Source organism: Megascapheus bottae, chromosome 15 (genome assembly GCF_031878675.1).
Source record: "Megascapheus bottae isolate mThoBot1 chromosome 15, mThoBot2.hap1, whole genome shotgun sequence".
NCBI classification, from domain to species: Eukaryota; Metazoa; Chordata; class Mammalia; order Rodentia; family Geomyidae; genus Megascapheus; species Megascapheus bottae.
In genome coordinates, this window is record NC_143523.1 from 31,794,387 (window position 1) to 31,806,293 (window position 11,907).

The 11,907-nt window shown below is 35.7% G+C and overlaps 1 protein-coding gene across 2 annotated transcripts in view; it reads right to left on the reverse strand.

The window, feature by feature from the left end:
- Nucleotides 1–9,178, reverse strand: part of A1cf (APOBEC1 complementation factor) — a 59,358-nt gene extending 50,180 nt beyond the window's left edge. For both annotated transcript variants that reach the window (XM_090346352.1, XM_090346351.1), the window contains exon 1: nucleotides 9,120–9,178. The gene's annotated coding sequence lies outside the window, so the exon portion shown is untranslated. The remainder of the gene's footprint in view (nucleotides 1–9,119) is intronic.
- Nucleotides 9,179–11,907: the final 2,729 nt, after the last annotated feature.

Below are 11,907 nucleotides of genomic sequence, written 5' to 3' on the forward strand. Positions count from 1 at the left end.
TTACTTTTTACATTTTTATTGTGCTAATAACCATCTATTATAATCACTTGCATTTTTACAAGTTGTTTTGAGTACTATTTTTTTTAATTGCTTTCACTTTGGAGTGAGGATTTATCTTTTCATTCTGCTTTCCTTGATAATGACTCAGGTTCCATCAAATAGTTCTATACCAACTAAATCACATGAGTCTGCCAGCGACAGAGATCATTTCTACTTTGGAAAAACTGCAACAGACAGGAGGGATACAGCCTCAAAATTTCCCTACAAGCCAATGTAAGGAACATGGGCTCAATGGTTTCCCTCATTTGTCATAATCAGTAGAAACCTTGGGCTCTCCTAGTAGAGATTTGCAATAGAGCACAACCTAGATACATAAGGCCATATAGGGTGACGCTAAATGAAAGGACCTCTAGTATATAGAAACAAAAGCCATATAATGAGTGATTGTTGTCCTTAATGTAGTATGTTATCTCTCATCTCTTTTGCTGTCCCTTGGTTATCTCATATTGTTACAGTATCTCACTTTGTTATCTGATATAGTGGATATATTTGTATTTGGATATTTGAAATTGGATAGGGAAGGGGGGAAAACAAGATGAGGGATGGGGATGGGGGGGAGGGAAATAGGGACCAAGACATGAGAAAGGGTATCAATGTATGTGAATTAATGCACCTTCTATCTGGCGAATATAATGTAACCCTTCTATTAATTACAATAAAATATATATATAAGATTAAGTTAATTTCTTACTTATTTTAATCCAGTGTCAAATGCACTATCTACATTTCCCCTTTTTATCTCCACCCCCCCCCCATCTACTTCTATAGAAACACTGTCTTGTCAATAGAGATGTGATGAGAATTATGGCTATAACAGCTCAGTATTGTTTTAAACACATTGCATATAATAAGTTCTAATCTACGTAACCCTGGCTTTAACAGCTGAAGAATTAAGTACTAAGAAATTCTTTGTTCAAAGTCACATGCTAGTAAATAATAGTAAATAATGCTAGTAGGAGATAAGCCTAGAAGTTCTGGGTTTAGAATCTGTTACTTTAAAACAGAATCTCATGTGGTACTTATATACAGTGGAATTCTATGCTGCCACCAGAAAGAATGACATCACCCCATTTGGAAGGAAATGGAAAGACTTGGAAAAATTCATAAGTGAAGTAAGCCAGACCCAAAGGAACATAGGCTCAATGGTTTCCCTCATTTGTAATAATTAGCACACATCTAGGACTCTCCTAGCAGAAGATTACAATAGCTCAAAATCTAGGTACATAAGGTCATATAGGATAAGAGTCATGAAAGGATCTCTAGGATATGGAAACAAAACTTTATCTTGTGTGATTGTTGTTCTTAATGTTCTATGTTACTTCACTTCTCCTTTGTTGCCCTTTGGTTAATCTCATATTGTTATTGTTTCTGACTTTGTTACCTTGTATATACATTTATTATATATACATGTATTCATTTTGAAATAGGAAAGGGGAAATAAGATAATTGGGAGGGGGAAGGGGAAGGAAATGGGGACAAAAACATGAGAAGGGGTATCAATGTGTGAGAAGTAATGCACCTACTAGCTGGGAAATTTAACTGTAACCATTCTATATATTACCCTGACAATAAAAAAATGAGTTTCAGAATGTGAAAAAAAATAGAATCTGATTCTGTCATGCCAACATTATGTACCATTAGGCTGTAAGTATGGTAATTTTGAGTTATTGAATTTTTTTCCCAGTCCTGGTTTTGAGCTCAGGGCCTGACTTGGACTTTTTCAAAGTTAGAGGTCTAGCATTTGAGCCACACCACCACTTTCCAGCTTTTTCTTTGTATGTGGTACAGAGGAATTGCTTTGTACATGTAGGCAAGTACTCTACCACTAGGCCAAACTACTGGCCCCTTGAATTATTTTACTAGAAAATGTTTGACTGGCTGGGCACCTGTGGCTCATGCCTATAATCCTAGCTACTCAGGAGGCTGAGATCAGAGGATGATAGTTCAAAGCCATCCAGGGCACAAAAGTCCATGAGATTTTTACCTTCAATTAACCACTAGAAAACTGAAAGTAGTACTGTGGCTCAAGTGTGACCAACAAAAAGAAAAGAAAAGAAAATGTTTAACTGTATGGCTTGCTTCTTAAAGGAAAAGTTCTGGTCACCATACTGTTTTTTTCTTAGAATAAAATATCACTTAAATTAAAAAAAATTAAGTGACCACATCAGAGCATTTCCAGTTCATGTCAACACACCTATGTTAAGTATCTGTTATAATAAGGAAGCAACATGGAGGGACTATGGTTTATAAATTTGATGTTTGATTGATTTTAATAACAAATCAAAATAATGTAATGAGTTAACTCATCTAAAAAAAAAAAGACAAAATACCTACTTTCAGGTCCCTGGTGTCACCACTGTCTGTTTACATAGCTGTCTTTTCTTTTGCATTGCTCAAACTTACATTTCCTTTGTATCATTCCCATGGTGCTTTGCTAGATTTGCTAATCTGGAAGACATTCTAGAATGCAGTGTCCTCATCACTTATACACTGCGTGCTCATAAATTTGATTTATAACAAGCAGCTTCTCATCCTACTCATCCTAGATGAGTTACTATTAGAGCAGGTAGATACAGTATTTGGGAGTAACTGTGTTTCAATTTAAACTTCTAAATAAGTTCAACCTAATATGGAATACCCTTAGTGATATTGACTTAGCATGAACTTAGTTATGCTTTCCTTGGGAGAAGTGTGTGTCCTGTAGATGGGAGGTGCTATGGTCTTTGCGAATATTTAGAATTTTTGGTACATTTGCAGCCATATCTATCAGGACAATTACTTGGTTTTTAGTGATGTTCCATGGTTCTCCTGTTTCTATGTTTATGGTGCCTGTATTTCTAATGTGAGTTGACCCTAGCTATCTCCCAGGTCACAAAATTGGTCTCCCTTAACCTGAGACTCTAGTTGTGTTTTATCTGAATCTATTCAGAGAAAGAATGAGGGGACTTAAGGAAAAGAACTCCTGTTCATTGTGGGAGTCTTATTAATCTTTCTCCTAAAATTTGCTTAGAGAATTGACTGGATTAGGAATGCGTAGCTTGGGAAGTGATAGGACAGTAAGAGCTTACATGAAGGTTGGAGTTTGCATCTGGATACGTATTATCTTCTATCTTTGGGAAATTCACTTAGCTTTTCTCTATCAAAAGATCTCAAATAGCCACGCATTGGTGGCTCACACCTGTAGTAGGTAGTCAGAAGGCTGAGATCTGAGGATGGATGGCAGTTTGAAGCCACCCCAAGCAGGAAAATGTGAGACTTTTTTTGTTCCTAATTAACTACCAAAAATCCAGAAATGGCATTGTGGCTCAAAGTAGTAGAGTGCTAGTTCCTGAGTTCAAGTAGTGCTTGAGCCCTGAGTTCAATCCTTAGAACTAATACATAAACACAGGAGAGAGAGAGAGAGAGAGAGAGAGAGAGAGAGAGAGAGAGAGAGAGAGAGAGAGAGAGAGAGAGAGAGAGAGAGAGAGAGAGAGAGAGAGAGAGAGAGAGAGAGAGAGAGAGAGAGAGAGAGAGAGAGAGAGGAGGAGAGAGAGAGAGAGAGAGAGAGAGAGAGAGAGAGAGAGAGAGAGAGAGAGAGAGAGAGAGAGAGAGAGAGAGAGAGAGAGAGAGAGAGATCTCATTAGTTTCCTTCTAGATTCAATGTGCCTGCCAGAAGTAGTATGAAAATGAGAGGGACAGAGACCAGAAAGAGATGTTTTAGGATGGATATCCATGTGTACCTCTTTGATAATAGATTTTTTATTTCAGATTTGCAGTGCAGACAATCAGAGGGATTGATGTTTAAGTTAATCTAATAAGCCTGCTTACTTCATTCTGCTGAGCCTAAATAAACACTTTACAGAATCCCAATAAAACAGACAAACAGAAGAATGCTAAAGCTACACGAAATGAAAGCCAATTGCTTTTGAACATGTTTTTTACTGGTCCCAGTAACAGACTGGTTACCAGTCTGTTAGGAATTTTCTCATCCTCTTGTCCTTTTCATTCACCTTTTCCACTGTGTTGTATTGGTATCTTGACTGGTTCAATTCTTTTCTGAGGCTTTAAAAAATTTTTGAACCAGGACCTGCATATCCCAGATTGGTTTGTCTCTCTGTCTCCATGTGTACTCTAATGTTCATCGAAGTGTTAGAGTACTTATTTAAATCTAGTTCTCTTAAAACCAATTGGACATCCCAAAGCAATGATTATTTTCTAACTGCTGGAGGAAGGGAAGGCATTATTGCATAATTGGAAGTGGGATTTTTTGCAGAATTACAAATCCGATTTACTTCCTTAGACATTCTGTCTGGCTGAATTGTTATGTACAGATTCTCTTTAGATATATTATTTACTGGAGTAGAACTGGCATACTAGAGGAAGTTGTGTCCTTATCAGTCTTCCTCTCGTGATAGTATCAGGGGACAAGTCTTGTTGGAATATGCAAACTAGAAAATGTTTTCCATAGGAAAACATATACATATACATATAACACTCCACCTAGAAATATATATGGAAGTAGCTGACATATTTTAAGATAATGAAATTAGAGAGACCATCAGCATAGTTTAGTAAAGATGATTCTTTCTCTTTTCATTTTTACTTTTTTGCCAGTCTTTGGGCTTGAACTCAGGGCCTGAGCATTGTCCTTGGGTTTTCTCAAAGCTGGAGCTCTACCACTTGAGCCTCAGCACCACTTCCGGCTTTTTTCTACAGATGTGGTACTGAGGAATCTAACCTGAGTCTTCATGCATGCTAGGCAAGCACTCTACCTCTAGGCCAAACTCCTGGTCTCAAGATGATTAATTTTACCAAAGGAAATACATTTGACCCTCGGAAATCTGTGGATTTCCCCATCCATAGATCTAGTACTACAGATGGAAAAAAATCTGAAAAATATTGTGTCCAAAGAAAATACATAGAGATTTTTATCTTGAACAGTTCCTAATGATGTAGTACAATGACTATTTAGTAGCCTTTACATTGTATTAGTTATTATAAAGAGTCTAAAGATAACTTTAAAAACTATAGAGAATATATGCATAGCTTGTACTATTTTCTATAAGTATCCTGAGCATCTGAAGGTTCTGTTACCAAATGGGGCTCTGGAATCAATCCTGAGCAGTTATGGAAGGATGGCTATATTGTAAAATCTGATTCACATCCAACAATAATATTCCCATTGAGAAGGGGCATCAAAGTGTGAGAAGGAATGCACCTACTATCTAGTGAATATTACTGTAACCCCTCTATACATTACAATAAAAATTTAAAAATTCCACATAAAATTTTAGCTTATGAAATGAAAATTTCTAGTGTTTAAGGCTGGTGACCTAATGGAAATAGTTTTGGTAGAAGTTTTTCACTATAAACTACCATTCTTCATCCAATTGGCAATAATATTGTTTTTTGCCAGTTCCAAGGTTTGAACTCAAGGCCTGGGCACTTCACTTGAGCTTTCCACAAGGCTAATGCTCTACCACTTGAGCCATAACACTACTTCTGGCTTTTTCTATGTATGTGGTATCAAGGAATAAAATCCAGGTCTTTGTGCATGCTAGGCAATCATTCTACCACTAGGCCACACTCCTGGCCCATGGAAATAATTATTTATTACTGATAACTACCTGAATTTGCTGTGTCAGACCAAGGAGCAGATGGGATTTCAATGTATCATAGAGTCAGCCAGAGGCTTCTTTTCCAGCCCTTTTTTCTAGGGGAGTTTGAACTGTTAGAAGTGCACTTTAGAGAAGCCTGGTTACTGTTTCCATGAATAAGATAAAATGGTGTTTATCCTCTGTCGATCAATGCTGTCTTGTTTGAACTTATTGAGTCATTTAGAGACACATGTGGCAATGAACACCCTTGTGCAATAGTACTCAAAGTACTACCTAGCTTTCTAGGTGATGGCAGTATTTTAAAGGACAGTTATTAAAACAAGTTTGTTTGTTTGTTTTGACATCAACTAATGAAATAGTGAATACACTGAACAAAAGTAACCTGTGGGTTTAAATAAAGGGGCTCCTGAGCACTTCACTAAGAATTTTGGGAGTATTCTTTAAAATAAAATATGCATTGTGTTTTATTATTTAAAAAAGAATTACAGGTTGTTTCTCTGAATAAATGGAATCAAATCCATGATTAATCAAAACTTCCTCATTTATGTAGTTCCTATTTTAATGGATTGTTTTGACATAGAGATGTTAATGAGTAAGTCTGGATAGTTTTTGAGGATTTGGAACATTGTTAGAAATAGGGGAAGAGGAAAGAAAAAGAATTCCAGTCTGGCTGCTTGGAGACAAGTCCGGAGTTCTTTCTCTAATTAATTTTAAAAGGCTCTCAGCATAGTCTTCTTTGATGAAAGCTGATGAGACTATATGATTCCTTCTTGGGTGTTTTTGACTGTAATGATTTCAAAAGCAATGAATTCCATTGATCTTGGTTTTTATGAGCATTGGACATGGGCTATGAAAGTGATTTATTCTTTCTTAATCTGTATTTTGAGCAATATCAATTTTAAGAGATACTAATAGTGTCCTTTCCTAGAAAATATTCCGTTGTAAAGTTAAGCTTAGGAAAGTCAGTGTACTCTCTTGCATGAATGAACATATTTATGCAAATAATAAATGCCTGATAATTATTAGAACAATGCTTTGTTGTCAGACAAAGCTCATGAACCTGGCTTTCCACTTGCTCACTGGGTTTCACTGAGTCTTTTAGGTAACTTGCAGGTACCTAAATTTCATTCCAATATTTTTACTATATTGTTACTCTTAAAAACAATATGAGATAAATGTTTGGGGGCTTCATAGAAACATGCTTGATAGCATAGCGTCATAATATGTATTAGCTTTATTATAGAAAAATCGATGCATAGTAAGATGAGCTGCTTTAAAGGACCTCATACCACTTCCTTTTCCTACTTATCCAGGTAGTAGTAGCTTTTGTTATTGTCGTGGTTGTGGCACATTTGTTACACAGTGCAGGAAATGTTGATATTTGAGATACCAACATTTGGTACTAGCTCAGTTGGAAATAATCTAGTATTCAACAGGATTAAATACTAGGTCATTTTATCAGATTTGCTAACAACGTATTTATTTTTCTTTGAACCATTTTCACCCTTCTTTTACACATGATAAATAACTAGAACAGCAAAATGCACACATTTTCTAAAATAGATACCATCAATGGTATTCCAGCATAAGCGGATCTCAGATCCTGTAAATTCTTGGTCTACTGTTCTGTCTTTAACAGGGGATAATATCACTGTTTTAACAAGTGATCTCAATTTTATTTCGAGATTTATTCTCTCTTTTTTTAAAGGAACTTAATATATTTATTGAAATAATTTGAATAAAAATCGTTCTTGCTCCAGATAGTTTAGTTATTATAAAGTCATATTTCACTTCTACTTCAGAAGGCAATTGCTTTATTATGTCATAATTGTTCTGAATAAGCTATTGATAGCCTATAGTACCCAAGAGTAGGCATACATTTCAAAAAACATTCTCTTTTTCTAATCTGTTTAATCAGGGAAATTTAAAAGCATAGTTAATTACTAAGGATACAACCAAAGCATTAGTATAATGTAGAAAATATTAAACATAACAGAAATTTGAGATTTGATTTTTTTTGCTATTAGCACTATACAACATTTAGAAGTTTTTGAAGAATTATCAAAAACTAGTAACTGAAATGATGTGTAGGTTCAAGTATTTCAGAAGAGTACAATTTCTACCATCTTAACTTCATGCCGTATTATTCAAACACACTGAGCTTTTATTTTATAAGGAGTAACTAGTTCTGGGAGCCAGTGGCTCACACCTGTAATCCTAGCTCCTCAGCAGGTAAAGATCTGAGGATCACAGTTCAAAGTCAGTCCAGACAGGAAAGTCTGTGAAACTCTTTTTTTTCATATATTTTTTATTGTAATTAATAGAAGGGTTACATGATAATTGCCAGATAGAAGGTGCATTAATTCCCATACATTGATACCTTTTCACATGTCTTGGTCCCCATTTCCCTCCCCCCTCACCCCCACCCCTCATCTTGGAACCGGGGAGATTTATTCTCTTAATGCATGTTCCTAGAAAGCATGCTTCAGACTAGAAAAACACTTTTTTTTTTTACAATGCTCTTGATTTATAACAAGAGAGAAGTTTACCAATGACAGCATTTTGTTTTTCATCTTCTAAGAGTTACACAATGAAATCTGAGAAGTGCTATAGTAATGAAATGTGTGTAACTTGTAGCCTGTTTTTTGAAACTTACTTTGCTAATCACAAAACACAAATGTTTCAGTTGGGGGTATTTAAGAATTTTGCAGTTCTGGTAGGAATAGGATACTCTTGTTAAAGGGACTAATTGATTTCTTTCCTAAGATAGAGCCATCATATCCTGACATGAAGTTTCATTTGAGAGTGAACAAATTAATAATGTGAAATGTATCTGTGTATAGTTGCTCAAACAGTGGAACCGATCTAATAATTAGCCCTGCCAAGGTTGAAGCTTAACACATTTAAAGCCAGTCACTTTTGCATAACTATTTCTTTTCCCAGAATCAACAGCAAATAGCTTAAGAATTTTTTTGTTAGAAGACCAATGACAGGAAATATCAAGGAAACAGTATAAGTTACATTTTATGATGGTAGTAGTATGGAGATAATTGAATATATAAAGTCTAATGTTTGATAATTATGACCCATACAATGAACTCAAAATCTGCCAGAGTGTTAATCCTGGTGTTCTTTCCATTTGCATTTGTTTCCTGGGCTTTAGGATGAGAATGGGCAGTCAAATACTACTCTCTCTGCTATCTCACCAGGACTAAATAACCTAGAGAAATGAATATATTTCTTAAGCATTAGCTATATGAATCCCAGGAGCAAAGCATGACAGCCTTCTCATTTTGAGATGACTTCATTATTCTGATACTTTTTATCTCATTTGTGTAGAATCAAACCAGACAGTTCCCTGAGTTAGTCTTAGTAATATAAGAGAATTCAAACTCTAATTTGTCTCAGAAACCCCAGTCTCATAGAGTTGAAATAGAAAACGTGAAATTGCATGGACCATACCTGAGTAATTTCAGAGATCCCCACCCGGAAAAAGGTTCCTTGATTATGGCGAATTCAACGTGTCACTCTGGTTATGTTCTAATCATAATATCAAACTCCAAAGGTTCAGTGGCTTTAGGTTTGGTTTACAATTCCTGGGAGTTAAACTTTAACTCACCCTGTCTCTTGCATCCAGGCAGCCCTTTGACCAGATAATTGGCTCACTACAGCCCAAATAGAATCTATGAAACTACCCCTTTTTTGTTGACATAATTAAAATGTCTTTTGTATTAAAAACCATTGGAGGGAAAACTGTTTTGAATTTATGTTACAGAGCTATGTCTAAAAAATAACATTTGCTACTATTTGGGGAAATTAAGCTCTCTCTCTCCTTTCTTTTGTTCTTTCTTTCTTTTGTTCTTTCTTTCTTTTGTTCTTTCTTTCTTTCTTTCTTTCTTTCTTTCTTTCTTTCTTTCTTTCTTCCTTTCTTGCCATACCAAAATGATATTGAGGCTAACATAATTCAGGAGATTATTTCCTTATTTTATAATTTTTCTATTACTGTATTACGTGGAGTAAAGTGTTAAATTTCAGATGAAGTATCTAGATAAATGCTGCCTTGCAAACATGAAGTATGCAAAACAGTTACATAATCAAGTAGAAAGCTCAGGTTAAGGAAAATAGACTGCTTTTATACAAGCTTGTTATTGACACAAAAGAGGGAGTCATCTCTTACATGAGAGCTGATTCTATTGTTTGTTACCTAAAAATCTCATTGGTTAACTGTTTCTTACAGGAAAAAAAAATAACAGTATTTTCAACTAGTTGAACTCTACATTCTCCACCAAGAATTCTAGTTTATACAGGAAATTCTGAAGTGTAAAACAAGCCCATTTACACAAGAAGAACCCAAATTCTTTTAATTTTGAATAAATTCTGGTTTAAGAATTATAGACCATAACTTCTCAAATTCAAATTAGGGTTTGACTTCCATATGGGAGGAATCTGATATTTTAGGAACCAACTAAGAGAACACTTTTGTCTATGGAAAAGCATAGAACAAACCATTCTTCTATAATTGAGACAATAGGAAGATGTACCAGTTAAGCTCAATTATGATTACACAAGAGAATACATATGAGATATGTTGGAATTTGATTTCTGCCTGTTGTTTTCAGTTCTCAGACATAAAAAAGGCTTGATTTACCTGGACATTTATCCCATGCAAAAATCAAATGCAAACTAAAGTGTTTTTGCTCTGAAATTGTGTTTCTGGAGAGAGAACGAGAGGAAGGAAAGTTTCCATGTTTTCCCTGCTCACTAGCTGTGTGAGAGACCCTTCTGCCTCAGGAATGGATTCCCTGGTTGATTTTCCTAAGGAAAGCTTGCTCCTTTCATTTCTAAATGAGTGAGGGAATTCTCACTTTGAGTTAAGCTGTTCCAACAAAGATGTGCTAGTATGAGGTTGGTAATGCTGAGGAGGTTTTCTTGACATTTTATATGGTGGGTGTCTGCGATGGTGTAAGTTGAAACTTCATTTGCTATACCTATACTATGGAAAAGTGCATCTGAGTAACAAGGTACACTATAGACTTCAGGTTATTTCCTGTCCTGACTGCAGGGCTGGCTGGGAGCTGGGAGCCACTGCTACTGCTTAACCCTATGGGATAGAATGTGTCCTATGACATATCCCTAAAAAGAGTCAAAATTCCAGATTTTACCACACTTCTACCAAATGTATAATGAGACAGAGACATATGGTAGAGAAGGCCACAGGGAAATTAAAACTAACTAATATCGGAAGAGATATTTCAAGAAATTAGAAAGTAAACTGAAAGGCCAGAGCAGCAAGCTCTTTTCCCATCACCTCCTTGTAGATATTGAGATCCAAGAATAGGAGACATGCAGAGTTATCTGCAGCTGTCTTTTCCTTTGGGACATGACAGTGCTGCTAAGCTCCATGAAAGAGTGGAGAGATAGCATATTAGAAGACATATCTGGCAAAGGGGAATTCTAGGAGAAACTTACCAGTTGCTCATGTTTTGGGTAGACCTAGATCACGTTTTCAAATCTTAGGATAATGTGCAGCACTGTCTTGGATAGCTGGAAAGCACTGTCTAATGATTATTGGTTGTTGAGCTACAGGGCTATGTGTATGTATTCCCCCAGCTCGAAGAATATAAAACTCACAAAAAGGCTGCCTTTTTTTTTTTTAGCTCATCTCTACCCAACTTCCCCTACCCCCATTTCTCTCTTCTTTATACTGATATATTAACCTCCTCCCACGAATGAGGATCTTTGTTATGAGACCCTTTGAATCTCTTATCATTGTAATTATCAAGGTTTTAAGATTTTGAGTAGAAACCAAGAAGCTGGGGAAACTCCTCAGACCTCATTCAGCACCTTTGACATTTCTGAACTGGGAGTCAACTGCAGTACATAATTTGGTAGCATAATTAGGTTATTTCTTTGAAATGCTAAATTATTTTGTCACAGTTGACCAGAAATAAAGCAAAAAAATAAAAGTTATCCTGTTTTTCCCTTGAAGGGCTATTTAGGGGGGAAGACTATCTTTGAAAAAAAGAAACCCAACTGATCAGAATGAGACTCATAGTGTATAGTAAACATTATTTTTCCACTAGTTGTCTAAAAACATGGTGGAGCTCTAAAAGTTTTGTTAGGTGGTAACTATTTTAATGAGAATTCAAGTAGGTTATAGAATCAGCAAAGAGGTTTGTATCTAACTTATTAAAAGCACCACAGAACATATGGCCCAGAATAATAAGTAGGTAGTAATGATCAAGAAGGC